The following is a 17,548-nucleotide window of genomic DNA, read 5'->3' on the forward strand; positions in this document are numbered from 1 at the left end:
CACATGACTGGTAACAAATTTTGGGAGGTTGCTGAAATGACACCAACGACCCTGGTGTGTGTCACTTTGGCTCACAACCTTAGCGTTTGCAGCCACATCAGCCTATGCACCTTCTACAGCAGCCAAATGAGCCACATGTTCAGTTTCTGTTCAGCAACATTTCTTAAACATGGCTGCAGGTTTGTGTGTCAGTTCGGATGGAAACACCTTTAACATCTTCAGCATGTTGCTGAGCTTTTAAACAGGCTCACAGTCCAGGGTTGTAGACTTTTCAGGACTGGAAAAAGTGACAAGACACAAACCTCTCGTGAGGCCTTGGGGGCAAATTCTTCAAGCAGGAAGGCAAAACAAAATGCCCTTCTTCCTCATAGGTGGCGTTTTATGCCTCATCGTTGTCATTAGGACATGCATGCAATCATTTTCTGATAAATACTATAATTTAAGACCCTGGGATGATAGTTTACCACCATCTGTCCATGCTAGGTGGGGCACAGCTGACTAATTAAAGTCTTAATAAGAACAAGCTTGTGTCAACTTGTTTGTTTGAAATTACTCTTGAAAAATAATTTGGAAAGGTAAACGACCCATCACAGATTTATACTGCACAAACAAACAATGTATCAGAAAGCTGCATGCAAACCGTGTTTTGTTTTTTTTAACCGTAAAAGATTAAATCCACCCATAACTAATGGCAAAGAATGAATACATATCACTCACCATTTTATTTTATGTACCGGTATGTCAAAAATTAACCTGGGATCGTCTAACGATGAAAAATTATAGAGTTATAGCCGTTTTGGTCAAACCTTATGAATGACATTTTGCACAGTCTCCTGAAATATTGCAAATATTACAGAGTTATGGCCAGTTTTGTGTTGCCCAGTATCAATTAGCTGTGGACTCCAAAAGTTAATCAGTCCTAGATGTGCATCCAATATTAATCTTCTGAGGCTTTCATTAAAATTTGTCCTGTGGTTCATGAACAGTCACTCCCCCAGCGAAGCCCATCTGTCAGACCTTTGTTCAGGGACCAGTTTTACTGGGTTTAATGGCTTTCAAACTCGGCTTGCCGAATAAGAGACACGATCCTCCAACCTGCTCTCCGATCAGTTTCTCAGCTGTCCTCTGCTCTGAGGTTGCACAGCTTCAAAAACCAGTAAGAAATGGAGCCAGATTAAATAGCAAATTACTTTCAATCAGCTGGAGTCCTGTTTGGAGTCAAACCTGGAATTCTGGTTTTATTTGTCCTGTCAAATAGCTGTTATTTATTCATTAATTTATTTGCTGCTAGTTAACGTGTGACGGATCAGATTAATCACAGAAGCATGTCAAAGACTAAACCCTTAATCCCCAATATGAAGCTCGATTCAGGCCGCTTATGCTTTTACTGAACTATTGGGTTGTTCCAGCTTTTGACTGGATGAAATTGTGGTGGGGGGGGATACACATTAAGTTTAGCTCCATCAATTCTGCATTAAAAGTATGCTGCAGAAGTCGAGCTGAATCATGGCAAAATTTCACTTCTGCAGCACATTTCAGCATCTCAAGAAAGTGTTTTTCCCTGTGTGTTTAGTTTAGATTTAACAAGCCAGCATCCATCATCAATCATCTGGGGTTTTCTTTTTTTATTCCATCTTTCACAGCAAAACATGCTTTATTTGCATTAAAGCCCACTCTACAGGAGTGATAGTGAAATACTGCTTATGATCTGGTATAATCTTAGAGGCCAAAGTGGTCTTCCTACTTCTGCTGCTGCCGAACTCAGTCTTCCTGCGTCTCTGACGAGCTTCCCAGACCTACATCTGCTGCAGCCATTGTTAGAAATAAAGCTTTTTAGGTTGGGGCCGTGTGAGCTGGAGTATAATTTCTGGCCAAGCTTTCTGCAGCTTTGAAAAACTGCACCATGTCTGAGCAGTTTTAGAGAACTGCTGGCAAGGTGCAGGATTTGGGTTACACCTGAAGACAATAGCACCTCTGTGGAGAGCAGATTATCTGGCTGCTCGGATGCTTTCGTAGGGCAGCAGAGATTAGTACCACGAAGCACACACTCAAAACCAGACATGAGTTTCACTAACAAAGAAACTCAGAAGTGAAACAGTTTTTTGTCCTTTCCATTTTTGCTCTTAAAACTCATCTAAATACAGTTGATCTATTGTGCATCGAGTCACAAAGCCCTCCTGTAAGATGGTAATTATATGTCTGGTTCTGCCTCAGTAATTTGGATACCTCTAGCAAGGAATGAGTGAATCTGTGGTTACTGATTGAATGGGTTTGCACCCTTTGTTTGTGCATGGTAACAAAGTCATCCACAGTATTTATGGTCTTTCCACGATCATCTGTGGAAAGAGACCCAGGTATTCAGGCTGGAAAAAGGTCCTGCTGCTATCTTCCATCTCATCAGGTGCAGCCTTGTGTTTAAAGAGGGGGAAAAAAACACCTTTCTAATTGAATTTGTAATTTCTTTTAAAGATCATCTTTCCTAGGTTTGCTAATAAATAGATCAGATTTAATTTCTTTTACATTTTTGAAGTGATCCCTAATTCAGATTAAATTACTGCACCTTGTGAAAATCATTTTACATTATATAAATCACATTTTTTGGGACCTACTCTTGACAGATCTGTCAAATTGTTTACTTTTTAATGAACAGTTGCTGCTTTTGTTGGTCAGTTCTGAAGAGATGTTTTGTCAGATAGCTATCAGTATAATATTTGTCAGGACTGAAACATCAGTCATAGAGCACAGAGAATGGAGAGAGAAGAAAATGTCCCTTGAATATCTTCTTTTTTTAAAGTTTAGATTGATTACTTAACCTTAGGGTCCATGCACATGGGAATGGTTCTTGTGAATAAATTGTCTTTTTATTGTTTTAGCCTTGCGTCCACATAGAAATGTCATTTTTAGGAGCCCCAATATGATATATATTTTTAAACAGGTTCTAGAGTGAAAAAAACTTGAAACAACACTTTTGTGTTTTTGTGTAGACAGCCAAAATGCTGCCTTTTGAAAATGATGTCATAGTCCCATCTGTAACCCAACCTTTGACCCCAAGCATGTTCTCCTGTTGTTGTATTTACATTTTGCACCCAGCTTTCTTCACATTTTCCTCACCTTGTTTTCTGTTTTTGGTGTATTGTCAGGGCAGTGTCTCAGCGCCAAATACAAGCCTGGCATAATTACTAAAGCTTTTTGTCTTCTTTTCTGTATTTCTGGGAGGATGAAGACATTGCTAGAAATAATGCTATGTTTACGAGGATATTTTTGAAAACAACAAATAAAAAAAATTATGTTTCTATGTGGACAAGACCTTATACATTTTTTGATATTTTACAGACCCATTAATGAATCATTGTTCAATCAAAATACTGAAAAAGTATTAAAAAAAGAGTTTTAGCTCTTAAGGCAGCACTTTGTTTTGTCTAAACAAATAAGTTGTATTAGTATTCAGTTCTGAACTCTACGGCTCTTTGTGTCACCATGCAAATATAAGACGTGTCAATGAGATGGACAGGGGCGGTGAACGGATCAAAGGAAGAATCACAGGATGCACAAACATAACATCGGATGGATGGGGTGAGATCTTTTATTTTGAAATTGTCCTTGTGTAGTCCTTCATCAAAGAGGCAGCAGTCTGCTCCTTTTAGCAGCTGAACTTCCAAACTGCAGGTGAGAGTCTCTTCTCCATTATCCTACAGACCTCCTGTCGGTAATGTCACCTCCTCCAGTGACCTGCAGGTCGTCCTGAGGAGCAACACTGAGCACAGCAAACTGTGCTTGCCCAAAAAAGAAATCCCCTACAGGGAGGAGAACAATGGCTCCACAGACACATCTCTGAACACATTTCAGAAGGAAGCATTGTTTGAAGGGTGGTAGCTGATCTAAACTTTCCTCTAGGATATAACCGCTGGTTGTTTTAATATTTTACTGAATGATAAATGTTGCATTTTAGGGTCATGGTTTCCTATAGTTTCCTGTAAGTGGGTTGGACTTGTATTTCCTTTCATAGTGATTTGCCTTCTTGCTTCATATCCTAAATAATGTTAGCCTTTATCCTTATGAATTAGTTTAAGGTATTACTTTTTTCTAATTTAGTGGCTATCTTAGTGAAAAAGAAGTCTTCTTACATTTGTGAACAAAGATGACAGACATATAAGCACAAGGAAGATTATAGTTTTGACAACTACTAAAGTCAATTTTGTTGCTTCACTTTACTTGAAAGTACTTCTGGCAGCTGACCGTGTTAACATTGGTTAGGTTTGGATATTTTAATGCGTTTCATTTACAAAAAACAAAACTATTTATGCTTTCCAAAGAAATCCTGATCAGACTTGTCTAATTGTTCATTCTTATAGCTCAGCTACCCATTAGAAAATGTGTTTTCTTTACCTCTGTCATTAAGGCATTACATGCTTCTTTGCAAGGGTGTGCCAGAATGTCAGTCAAGACTAAAATTTCCAGAATTTCCTAAAATTGAAGTATTAGCAAATATTAACTTGCCAAATATAAAAAGATGTTTTGACTCATTAGGTCTTTTCATGTCATCTGCAAGGAAAAGTGAAGAAATAAGCTTTTGTTTTACAACAAGGTTTACATAAATGTCAAAGTTCAGAGAAAAATGCCTCAGTAATCTCACAAATTTCATTTGTACACAAACATTTGAAAACTTTTATATGCACCTGTGTTGCTTTCAGACTTTTTTCTTTTGTTCTGGATCCACTGTCGCTGTATTTGAAATGGTCCAAACTATAGAGACAAAAGCAAGTTTTCAGCTGACATCGGTCTATTGTGATGGGCTTTCCCAACAAAAGTATATCTTACAGAGAATGCAGAAACTGAAATATACATTCTGGGTTTGTAACTGTCCTAAATACCATAAGATAACCTGATAAAGGAAATCCCCCATAGTCAAAGTGAAGCAAAAAAAAAAGTCCAAATGAATGCAGAGACCCCAAGTTTCAGGACAAAAGACTCTTTATTCTGGTCTTTTTTGTCTTCTTTGACACAGGCTTGTCTGTCTTCCTTGACCTTAACCTGGCTTGTAGACATGACTTTACACCCCTGTGTCAACAGAGAAGAGAAAAGCATGCCTGTTGGCTAAGAGTTTAAATTCAGGATGGGTGAAAGTGTCCATTTAACTAATATATCAGCAGAGGAACTATTTCTTCCCTTACTATCCTAACGGGGAGGCAGTATCAACACTAACAAGCTGATGTGAAAAAGATTTATTATTTTAAATTGTAAAATCAAATTGGTAAATTTTAATAAACAACCTCTGACCTACTGATAGGGCTTGCAGTAATTTATTTGGGTTTATCCTCTGACTACTTTGGCTATCTGTACCACTTTTGTTCCAATAAATCAAATGTCCTACAGTGATCACATAGATTGACAAATTAGACCACTGGGCTTTATTTTGAGATCAAAGTAGATCGTCAATTCCTTATTCCATTGCTTTGCAAGCAGGTTTTACATCTCTGAGATCTCATCAGCACCACAATAGTTATTTTACTGCAGAAAATAATAGACGCCAGCTTGTTCGTAGACTTGTAGCAAAGCTCAGTGACAGTGTCAATCTGTAATCAGTTAAACTCTTGCGTCTCAAAAACATGACACGCTCCACAACCCCAGTGCTCTACCTTTTGTAATTGCCCAGTAAATTTCAACAGCACCATTGTTTCACTGCGCTCTGAATAAATTTCCTGGTGGGACTTTGAGCGGAACATCTTCATTAATGCATGTTTTCTTTTCGATTAAAGCCAGGAACTGCTGGAAAGAAAGAGACATAGTCATCTGACTTGCAAGTTAAATTTACTCTGTTATTGAAAGAACCCACTGAACTATTAGTATAAGCCACATATTTTAAGTATGTAACCAATCACTCCATCATACTACAGCCAAGTGCTTTTTAAAGCATCTTTAGATGATTGTCTCTTCTGTAAATTCCGACGTTATTGTGGTGGAAGAGTTTTTGTGCCTGAATGATCCTGGGAGCTGTGCTGTCACACTCCTCAGCCTCCCCAGTAAGGTCTATTCAGGGGAGCTGGAGAAGAGAGTCTGGTCAATAGTTGAACCTCAGATTCAGGAGGAACAATGCAGGTTCCGTCCTGGCGATGGAACACTGGACCAGTTCTTTACCCTTGCTGGGGTCCTCGATGGGGGCATGGGACTTTGCCCAACCAGTTTAAATGTGTTTTGTGGACTTGGAGAAGGCATTCGAGAAGGCATTTGATCGTGTTCCCCAGAGTACCCTATAGGGGTGCTGCGTGAGTATGGGATTGGGGATCTGTTGTTATTGGTCATTCAGTCCTGATACAAATGGTGCGAGAGTTTGGTTCGCATTGCCGGCAGTAAGTCGGACCTCTTCAGGATGAGAGTTGAACTTCGCCAGGGCTACTGATTCTGTTCATTACTTTAATGGACAGAATTTCTCGGTTCAGTGGCCTTAGGATTCTGTCTCTGCTATTTGCAGATGATGTGGTCCTGTTGGCGTCATTGTGCCCTGATCTCCAGCTCTCACTGGAGCAGTTCACAGCAGTGTGTGAAGCAGCTGGGATGAGAATCAGCAGCTCCAAATCTCAGGCCATGATCCTCAGTTAGAAAAGGGGAGATTGTTTTCTCCGGGTTGGGAATGAGGTCTTGCCCACAAGTGAGGGAAGAATGGAGCTTGAGATTGACCGACGAATCGGTGCGGCTTTCACAGTATTGTACCGGTTTGTTTTGGTGCAGTGGGAGCTGAACTGCAAGACAAAACTCTGTTTACCGATCAGTCTACGTTCCTATCCTCACCTATGGTCATGAACTTTGGTTAGTGACTGAAAAAGAGGAGTTATTTGAGGTGACTCAGGCATCTGGTTAGGATGCCCCCTGGACACATTCGTAGGGAGGTGGTCTGGGCATGTCCAACTGGCAGGAGACTTTGAGGAAGACCCATGACATGCGAGAGAGACTGTCTCTCAGCTGGCCTGGGAACGCCTTGAAATCCTCCTGGAAGAGGTGGCTGTGGAGAGAGATATCTGGGCCTCCCTGGTCAAGCTGCTGCCCCCTCTACCTGACTCCAGAACAAGCGGTAGATAATGCATGAATGGATAGATGATCGTTGTCTGCAGTTTTACTTTAATTTTCATAACAAACTACTTGATTTTAATAGCTGTAGCTGAGTTGAAAATGAAGTATCCTGGAGTACATAGCTGGACCTGAGCCAAGAAGTAAGGATTAGCCCTTTGAACCTGCTCTATATATCCACTACATCAACAACCTCCTTCTGAGCTGATTAAAGCAGCAGCCTGAGATTTGATTTTTTTCAATATGAATCCACTTGTTCAGTTTTTATGAGAGTATTATTGCAATAATCAGGCACCAAGAAGATTTACAAAAGATTAAAAACAGTGAAAACTATATTGGATTTTCAGGTCAAAGTTCATGTCAACAGCCAACTGAGTTTGATTTATTAAAGCAGTGAAGCTGGACCTTTGAACTGCAGGTACAGAAGGAAGATGGATTGAATGTGGGGAGCAGTAGCAGTGGTTTCGATCCTGTTTTTTTTTTTAAAGGAAAGAGGGAGTTGGTTACTTCAAAGCCATTTGTTTTGTAGTTTCCCCTTCAGTTATTCCTAAAGAGCATTATCATAAGAAAACCATCATTTAATATCCTTTGGATCAATGCTGCTACATGTTTGTTGAGTTCCTGAGATGTGTGCAATCAATGCCAATGCTCTACAAGGATAAGATGTCAGTTTTTCCTGTAATTTGCCATCTAATGTCTGAAATGACTGTCTATCTCCTTTTTCTTGGTCCAGTTTGACATGCGGTGTTCAGTACTCAGTATAAACATACAGTTTTTTATTTCCAATATATAAATTAACTTGAGCTATGCACGATTTCTATTTCCTTTGGAATAGAAATGGTCTGCAGGACTTTTAATTGTGTACACTATCATTTTGATGTTTTTTTATATTTCATGTCACCAATAAACCAAACTGTTTAATTATTTGTTCTATTTATGAGTTGTAACATGTACCACACCATCATACTTTAGTGACAAACATTATTATAAATGGTTGATTTTACCATTTCGTGGTCAATGTTAAGTTGGTCTCACCTCACCTCTGCAGCTAATCCTTCCAAAGGATTTGTTTTTTTGTGAAAAGTTAAATTTGTATTTGGCAAAATGTCTCCTTTGTTGGAAACTTTCTGTTTCTGTGCCAGAATAAATCAAATTCCAAATGCAGTCTTGACTTTGGAAGCAGTTCTGATTCAACAATCTCATTTCCAAACAGCATATTTTTTAATCATATAAATAAAAAACCCATCTTTTAGATGATCTTTGTGATTAGATTATTATGCAGCGTGTAATGTCTCTAAATAATTCTACTTGCAACCTGTAAAACAGCTGAAAGTCATTTTTTGCCTTTTATCTTTAGACTTTCTGTACATTTCACATTGGACACGTTTTGAATTTGTGCTTGTACTCTGCTTGTCCACTCTCTCAAGTAGCACTGAGAGTTTCAAACACAGGGTATCTGAGCCCAGGTCCTTGTGTTTCGTTGCTGATAGCAATAAAAAGGGTTTTGTCTGCCAAGCCTTTGATGAGTGACGGAAAGCAGCCCGGCCTTCAGCCGAGCTAAATACCTCTCTGTGTCTCTACAATGTGGAGGTGGCCTTGAAACAACAACCATCTCTAGTCATAATCATCTTAAAGAGGGCTTTGGACATTGTGTTGAGGATGTGCTAACTATGTGTGATGTTCTTTTTTTGTTTTCTGTTGGAACAGCAAATCACCTTAACAATAGATGCAATTTGAGCTACACGCTTTAGGAAAAGGTGTTAGCTGAAAAATGAGCACAGCTTTAAGTCAGTCCCTGCTTTTCACGTTGCATTTATGGGTATTGTTTTAAAGATATCCAATGAGTTTTTAACAGGGCTCCCATGGACCACAAGCACTTGGCAGTTGTACCCCGCTGCATTTCAGACATTTCAGTTTTATGTGTCATCAGAAGGATGTAACAAAATTCTTCCGAGCTTTCCTTTTCACATTAAATTGGTCATGCTTTTAGTGAGAACAACTTAACGTGCAACCAAATACTCTTTCACAGCATTGAAAATTATGTAAGCTTCTCTGCTGTGTAAACTTATCCCCACAAGGTCCATGTGATCTGTCTCTTGTCCTCTGCCAGTGTGGAAGAGGAAAAAACTACTCATCAGTGGATTTAGGGGCCTGCCGGTGTGTAAATCTTTGCTTGAAATTGTGAGTAATGTCTTACCGACAGAGGGAGAGCTTAATAACTCAAACCCTGGGGCTTTTGTAGAATATGCCTTTTATGGGGTCACTCTCTGGGATGAGTCTAGTGGAAAAAAGAGTGGCTTGAGACATGACTAAGGTAGTAACTAACAGCTTTCTTGGCAGGCAACCCTGCGAAACGGTGGCTAGATCTGCACAGAAATGGACCCGTCAGCAGGCGGGCTAAAAATAAGAAGTCCTTAAGCAGAAATGTTGCCTCAAAGAGTGTTTATCATGTGTGTTCAGATGAAGCGAGCGCTATCTGCTCTCTGTGTCGGGGTGCTTTAACTTGTTGCTCTTCACCGGGAATGCTTAAATCATCAGGGAATTCCCAAATCACAGCTGCTTTTTCCTGCTGGGATGATGTGTGAAATGTGTGGGTCTTTTCACGTGTAGTTGCTGTTTTTCTTTCTCTCTCCCCCTGCTCTTCTTTTCCAGGCATGATGTTTGCTAGAAGGAGAGTTTTTTAGAGGGGGGTGGGGTGCAGGGGGCTTGTATAGTTTTAGTAGTGATTTTGCAGCACTATGCTCGCCGCCCACTCCCTTTCCAGTCTTCCTCTCGGGCTTCCTGTGGGATTGAAGAGGAGTACAGCTTTAACGGGAAGGAGAATGAAAAGACAAAAAATGCTGGGTGTTTGGGGNGGGGGGTGTCTTGGCTAGAATAGGCTTCAACAGGGAGAATGTCTGGACTTTAGAGAGGAAGTGGGTTTAACATTGGAACATTTTAGGGGAATGGTGGCTGCATTATTGGAATTTCAATGTGGCTGGAGTTAGTTTTTTTTGAGTAACACAAGTAGGATTTTCTGGTGCTTTTACTGAACATTAATGGACTTTCCAACAAAACAGAATTGACTGATTATGACTTGATTATTTACATAGTTCTGATGTGTCCATCAGATGTTTTAGCTTGAGTGAAAGCACTGCAGCTGTGTTTAATTTAGTACTTCAAATCAACTTAGATTTCACTAATTTCTGCCTTTTTCTACAATTTATTTTTCTTCTGTCCTCAATAGGGCTATCGAGTAATGAAAACCTCATTGATCATAAAACTTCCTGTGGATTTTTTGGCTTATTCTCAGCAGCTGAAATCATAATAAGCATGAATGCACTCTAATAGGGCTCTTTTATGTCAGTACTATAACTGCATCATTGATTTCTAATTTTCTAAATCGAAGCGCTAGTTCATTGAGACTAGACAAAAAAAGAAACCTATAGTTGACTGCTTTGATTACATTTGCTTAATTTATTTTAATTTTTTAGCATTTATTGGATGTTTTTCTTCACCTCAGCAAATATACTTTCTAGAAACAGGTACAATTATGTATGGCTTTCTTTCATGTAAACTTAAAATGTATGTTAATAATAAAATGTTAAAGGAGATTTATTTTTCCAAAAGTATCTGTATTGCTGTTCAGGTCAGGGGGTTGTGACTTGTGTGCCTAATTAATTGCAGAAAGGGGTCATCTGCATTGTAACAATCTGTTACTTATGGATTGTTGAGAAAGTTAGACTTTGTGCAATGCACTTAATTATTGAAGAACAAAAATTACTTTGTTGCGCAAACTCTTCTACATATACACACTCATCGTTTTAGCACAAATTAACCAAGAAGATAAACAAACTGCAAGCTTTCTGTTAACATTTACGGTAAAAACGTGTTACAACCCGCGTTACTGAGCTTTTCTTTGTCTCCCACAGATCTACTGTGCAAAAGTGCTGAGTCAAACCCTATTTTTTTGTTCTGTTTTGCTTCCCAAGAAGCCAGACTTTCTTGTACTATATTCCTTCAGGCCTTCTGAAGGTCTTGCAAAGATTTTCTTTTGTACTTTGAATATTTTTTTGCTTATTTCCAGTATAGTACCTGACCATTTTCAGACAAAGGCTTTTAATCTTATCAGTCATTCAGGCAACAGAAAGGGCTCAATGAATAAAGCAGCGTTGTCTTGATACATTACAGATGGCTTGGCAAATATTGATTCTTTGGGCATTTTCTTACCTGCAGTCTGCTACCAAAAATGCAACTTGTTCCCATTTATTTAGTTTAATCTATGAAATATACCAAAGAAAACAGTTTGACACATGAAATGGTGTTTTAGCACCAAGGCAACTCCCAAAGACGTATTAGCTTTAAATTTGACATAAAGTAAATGATCAACTGAAGGATCATGCATATCTCAGATTCTGTGTCAGGATTTTGCTCGAGTATTAACTTTCAGACAATATTCATCTGCAATAGATTACACTTCTAATATATCTTATACATTTTATTTAAATTTTAAGCACAATATGTAATGGTTATATACAAGAGCAGCGAACAAGAAGCTCAAGTCCAAAGAAAAACTTTGGAAAACCCTCCTGAGGCCTGGAGAACTGTTGACCAGGATCACTTTAAAAAAGTACAAGAAAGTCTGTCTCTTTGGAAGCAAAATATAAAGAAATAGCACCATAAATGCAGGTAAAAACAACAGTGAGAGTTGCATTAGTCCTGCTCTCTTTGAGCTACAGGGCAACAGCTGATGAGAAAAGAGTTGCTACACTGCTTCAAGTCCAGTTTTCCTGGCTTTAAACTATTTCTTTGGTTTTCGAAATGAAAAGAACTGACTTGATGCCAGGCCCTGGCTCCTAGTACAACTGAAAAGGAACTTAGTGTGGCCTTCCCTGAAAGTTTTAGAAATACTGATTGCAGTATGGAGTGTGAGTATACATACTTTTTGTCCTGTGTTTGTGCAGAACCTAAATCCGCTGTTTCCTCACTCTGAGGTGGAGAGTAAACATCATGATGGGCCCAGCCACAGGTATCTGAAGTGTCTCACTGACTGGTAGAGAGCACTCATCAGAAGCAGAGAGTAAACATAAGCCTTTTTGGTCTTTATTTGGTCACTTTGCTGAGCTTTTAACAGACTAAACTTCACTGACTGTGCTCTAACTAAAGCAGGGCCAGCGAGAGCAGCCTCTGGGATTTTTAAATGTTTAGAGGACACGTGACGTGCTGATGCTTCATTTGCATCATTGTTGCCCTTAAGGGAAAGGTCATCCATGTTTGTACGTCAAGTGTGATGCTTTTCACCCCCTTTCCACAGTTTGACCCTACAACCAGCTGCCATATCCCACATCTAAAACTCACTAAGCCAAACCACAAACCACTCCTGTCTCTCTTTTTTAAGCCCCCCCCCCCATTTCCTTTACATTGGTTGTCCTTTACAAATGTACTGAGTTTGATTTAAAACATCCTCATGTCTTTCCTCCCCCAGAGAGGACAATCAGCTACCATTTGCTCCAGCGTTGCAGGGTAGCCATCAGAACTGACCCCTGTGCAAAACTCAACTTCCCGAGATGTCAGAGGGGCTTGTGTTGTTTGCATTCATAGGGAAAGAGGGGGAGGGAAAATCCTCCAGTCCTTACTGGTCCTTCTTTCTTTTCTGAGGCCCCAAGATGTTTTCTCTAGGGGACTGGTGCATCTCCCACACAAGGGAGGATTGCATTTCCCCTGATCAGAGAGCAGGATATCAGGAAATTGACTATAAAGTGTGTTTACGCAAACATTCTTTAGCACACCAACACATAATGATGCTGCTGGTTTTATCTTTATGTGACATCTGATCTGTCGTGCCCTCCTGAATGTCAACCAGTCAGAAAATATATGAGCAGGAAGTTTGAGCAAAATGCACTGAAAGAATCAAGGAAGTGGCCTTTCTCCTCCCTCCCCACCTTCATTCATTGATAGCAGGCTTTTGCAGATTTATGTTTCCCTAAAGTCTGAAGGTGTGGGAACAGGAGGCAGAGCAGCCCAAAGGTGCCCCAGTTTTAAACCAATAAAAGCAAATTGTGTGTGTGTGTGTGTGTGGGTGTGCTTTCCCTTTTTATCACCATCCTCTTAGAAAAATCTGGCACAGATACATAAAGAAGTTAACCTCCATTTACCTTTTTTATTGGAATACATCTTGGCATTGATTTCTTATCAGCAGAGGAACACTGCAGATTGGGTTACGTAAGATTCTTTGCTGTAATGTTGTTGACCTGGAATGAGAAATATACACAACCTGTCAGTTAGCATTGTCACTGCCTTTTAATCGTGTCTAAGTTTACACTTAATGCAATCACCAGGCTCTGGACACAGCGTAATTGAATTGCGGGTAGTGAAAGAAGAGAAAGTGGCAGGATCATTTCTCCTGTCCGTGAAACACAGGTATAAAGTTCAATGATTTAAAGGGAAAGTAGACGACTCACTGCTCCAAAGAAAACCACTGGATGAGTTTAGAACTTTTTGTATCATGGGAAAATGTGGTTTGTGGACGCTCACAGTTGAGACCACGAAATGTGAATTTATGGAGAACTTGGATTTTTCCTTTGGTGTACAACGTTCTACACTTGATGTTTCACTTGCACTTTTTGTGATTTTTAAATGTTCACTGTAACCTGTCTGCTGCAGCTTTAGAGACAGGCAAGAAAACACTTTTCATGTCATAGCTGTTTTATGTTTTGCCTGTTTTTGTTTCCCAATTCTTTGTTGGTTTTCTTGTGTCATTAGTCCTTGTTTATTGGTTTTGTTGAGTTTTGTAAATGCAATACTTGTCATACCCTTTTGATCTCCCCAGTTTCCCTCGTTTCTAGCACACCTCTTTCCACCCATTAATCACATTTCATTCTGACTCTCAGTCAATTCGTCTCTTGTACCTTTACACTTTTGGTCACTTTGTACCCATGCTTTTTAAGTACAAAGAAATCTGTCTACCTCCTGTTTTTTTATTTATTTTTTCTTCCATATCCACCCCTGCCCACGTCATACTTTCCTCAGACTGTTTTTTATCCACTTTTGTTTGTTTTGTTCCCACCTTGGCATTCACTCAAACTTTAAGCTACCAGAGTACACTTTCCAAATGAAGATAAGCCGATTTAGGCGCACCTGGTGCTTGCTGGCTTGACCTGCTTCAGGGCCAGTGACAAGTGAAGAGTTTGACCAAGGTGGTACACCTGTCAAATGGTAATGTAGGTGTCCTAAGATGAGCTAAGGGAGGACAGAAACCTTCCATGGAATAGACACGGGCAGAAGCTCTGTACTGTGGATGAGATATTGTATGAGGTGGAGAAGGTTTTCTTTTTGCTGCAGGGGGGGATCTTTGTTCAGTTCTCAGCAAATATAAACAAAATTTGTGAATACAAATTAATGCAGGTCACCATAGATTTATCCATTTATTCATCCTTTACATGGATTACCTGTTTTATGCACTGCTGCTGAGCCCTTATGCATGTACAAGGCAGGTAGTTGTTGTCACACCGTGTAAGCATTTAACAAGTATATCTTTAAAAAATATATTACAAATGAAGTACATTACGTTTATGGTATATAAAAATGTTGACTGTGGAAAAAAAAATTAAACTTGGTCCTGTGGAGGGTTGTGTGGAGCTGTTGCCTCTGGATGTATAAGTGCATGCATGGTTGTGATACATGGATCCAGTGGGTAAGTGCATGGGAGACAAAAGATAACTGTGAAGTGGTAACCATTTCGTCCCCCAGTTTAACCGCTGAGTAGTAGTATATTTACTCCTCTGTTTACTTAGAGATACCATAGGAGAAGTATTTAAACACAAATGTGAAAATATTCTTTCTTTATTAGTATTTAGTTTTTGCCGTTATATGTTCAAGAAAGCATATTGTGTTGTTTTTCTGGTATTTGTTCACTTTCTAAATGCAAGTTTACTTCACACAAGCCCACTCACATATTGTTCATACACTAGATGCAGACACCTCGTAGTAAGTTGCAAATATGGTATAAATAAAATCGAGAACATGTTGTGAGTGTTGGATAAAATCCACGGACAAGTCGGCTACCTTCTTTCAACACGCAGAGCCAGACCACACACATCGATACGCTGGAGCTTTATTCTGATCTTAGCAACACACCTGCAAAGTTTTGTGACTTTCAAAGGATACAAAACAACTGCATCTGAAACAGAAACCTTTCTGAAAGCCTGAACTAAAAGGTATTTTTTGCTATATTTACAGGTGATTTATTATGTTGAAGCCAATCAGCGACAATCTCAAATAACAAACTTAAGCTGGTTTTGTTTCTGTTGTTGTGCAGATTTCATAGCTGCAAGAAATGAATATCTACCCACACACCCTTGACTTCCAGTGCTAGTCCCCATGTAAACATCAAAGAACAATATGCAGCCACAGACTGCAACAAGCTTAGATGACTAATGGCCGGCTTTATGGAGTCTATTGTGGAGCTGTGACTGTGTGCTGATCAGGGCTGCTCAATCCAGGGAATGTTTTATGCTGTACACAGAGTTGCACACACATGCAAGCGAACACACCCATGCAGACTCACACACACACATAAAGTACTGAGGCAAGCCTGACCTGCCACTCCTTGCTGCCTGACTTACCTCCTGAACATTTGTGACGATAGTTCACCTGAAGTAGGTGAAGCAATATGTAATTGGTCTTTGTCATAGTATCCAATATGTCACTAAAAACTCTACCCTTTCCCCACATTTTAGGAGTAAATTGACACTTTGGTGCAGATGAGTAAGGTGATAAAAAAAGAACAAGGTTCCCAGTATGTAAATATTGTTTTACTCACTACCTCTGATTTCACAAGGGTACTTTACAAGATGTGCAAACTTTAATAAGCCACATTTATCTGCTCACATTTACCTGAGTCATTTCCATTGAGTTCATGATATTTTTAAGAAGAAATTATGATCCCGTATTTAAGATTTAGCTGATCCAGTTTCTTTCTTGTGTGCTGCAGCTGAATGAGGAAGTCCGTTAATGCATGTGGAGTATCAGGTCACTCACCACCTGGAGTTATGAAATCAACAACTGGACGAGCTGAGTGTTTACCGTGGCTATACTCCTGCGTGCTTGAGCAATAAACTGTTATGAGGTTTTTTTCCTTCCTTGTTTGGGAGTCAAAGTGTGAGTTTCAGTTGGAAGACGTTTGCTGCCCCTTCAGTCTCCTGCTTTATTTACACATAACTGCGTAAAATATCTTTCAAAGGAGCAAAACATTCCAGCTTTACAGCAGCTGGAAGTTATAATCTGTATTAGTCGAATCATTATTATCTGCAGCTGAAAAACCTTGACAACCTTTTCTTTATTACAATTTGGTTTTGCAGTCTGAGTAATAATTATGGGAGTAATTAAATCTCGCATGACGCCACTAATTAAAACAGACAACTTGCGTTTGCTTGTCTGCCTCTGTTGCCGTGGCGTTAGGCTGCTGGACTTTGAATTTCATGTCCCGGAGATCCCTCGGGGTAAAATAAATAATGAGGATTAAGAGAAGGAAGGGCAGTAGACAGCTGTTTGGATCTGACTCTTTCTGATTAAGTGGTTCTCTCTATTGGTGTGTGTGTGTGTGTGTGTGTGTGTGTGTGTGTAGAGTCAACAAAATCAGGACAATGAAAGGCTTTTGATATACCTAAGCTGAAAAATGGTACATTTTTCTTTGATTTTATTAAATCCCTCAGCATAATGTGTTGTGGGCCGTGTCTCAGCATTTAGACTGCAAGCTTTGACTTTCTTTGCTGTCAAGAACAGACATGTTGAGCAAAGTGTCTGGGGCATTACAGTGGCACCTGCATTTCTAATAAACAAGAGCTGGCATCATCTGTTTTTGTGAACCTTTTTTCTCATGGTAAACTTTACATTAAAACCTATAAAAATCAAACTTATATACCTAGATTATATATAGTATGTTTGTGTATGTGTGGCTATGTAGGAGGAGTGTTAACACAGCTGACTCCCTCCTCCCTCCTCAGCCTGTCAGAACCTGCCTGACCAGCTGTGAAAAACCTGAATATTCACAGCAGAAAACAACTCGATGTTTAAAAATGCATCATCTACTATAAAACTACATTTAAGACAAAAAAAACTCACTTATTCCTTGCTAAACCATAACACTGCATTCCTTATCCTGATTTGCTTTTGTGTAACATGAGACAGCCTAGTCATAATACTGAAAGTAAGTAAACTACCACTCTTTGATGGAACCATTTGCCCCATTGCATACCCAAAATTTAAAAAGAAAAGATAGTGTGATCTGTGAGTGTTTGTAATATGGGATGGGGATTACTCTAAGCTACAAAAACACCAAAGTTGAACTCAGTATCTGTAAAACTGGCTGAGTTACAGCCATTTTTGTGTTTGCTAAGGTTGATTAACTGTGGTGGCCATCTTGGGTTGGGTTCTAAACAGTAATCACTTGTAGATTGGCATACAATCATTACTTTTTGACAGTTTCATTAAATTTTGTACTCTATTT

At 39.4% G+C, this 17,548-nt stretch overlaps 1 protein-coding gene and 1 long non-coding RNA gene across 2 annotated transcripts in view; one reads left to right on the forward strand and one right to left on the reverse strand.

The window, feature by feature from the left end:
• The window catches only part of egfra (epidermal growth factor receptor a (erythroblastic leukemia viral (v-erb-b) oncogene homolog, avian)), a 40,704-nt gene that overhangs the window by 2,103 nt on the left and 21,053 nt on the right, over positions 1 to 17,548 (forward strand). The gene's annotated exons all lie outside the window — the stretch shown is intronic.
• LOC119618047 lies at positions 7,851 to 16,131 on the reverse strand. The gene is made up of 3 exons (XR_005234567.1): positions 15,937 to 16,131; positions 13,197 to 13,292; positions 7,851 to 9,843 (listed from the first exon to the last, which is right to left on the reverse strand). It is a non-coding gene; the product is annotated as an uncharacterized LOC119618047 (long non-coding RNA).

The sequence above is a fragment of the Kryptolebias marmoratus genome, linkage group LG20 (genome assembly GCF_001649575.2).
Source record: "Kryptolebias marmoratus isolate JLee-2015 linkage group LG20, ASM164957v2, whole genome shotgun sequence".
Taxonomy (NCBI): Eukaryota; Metazoa; Chordata; class Actinopteri; order Cyprinodontiformes; family Rivulidae; genus Kryptolebias; species Kryptolebias marmoratus.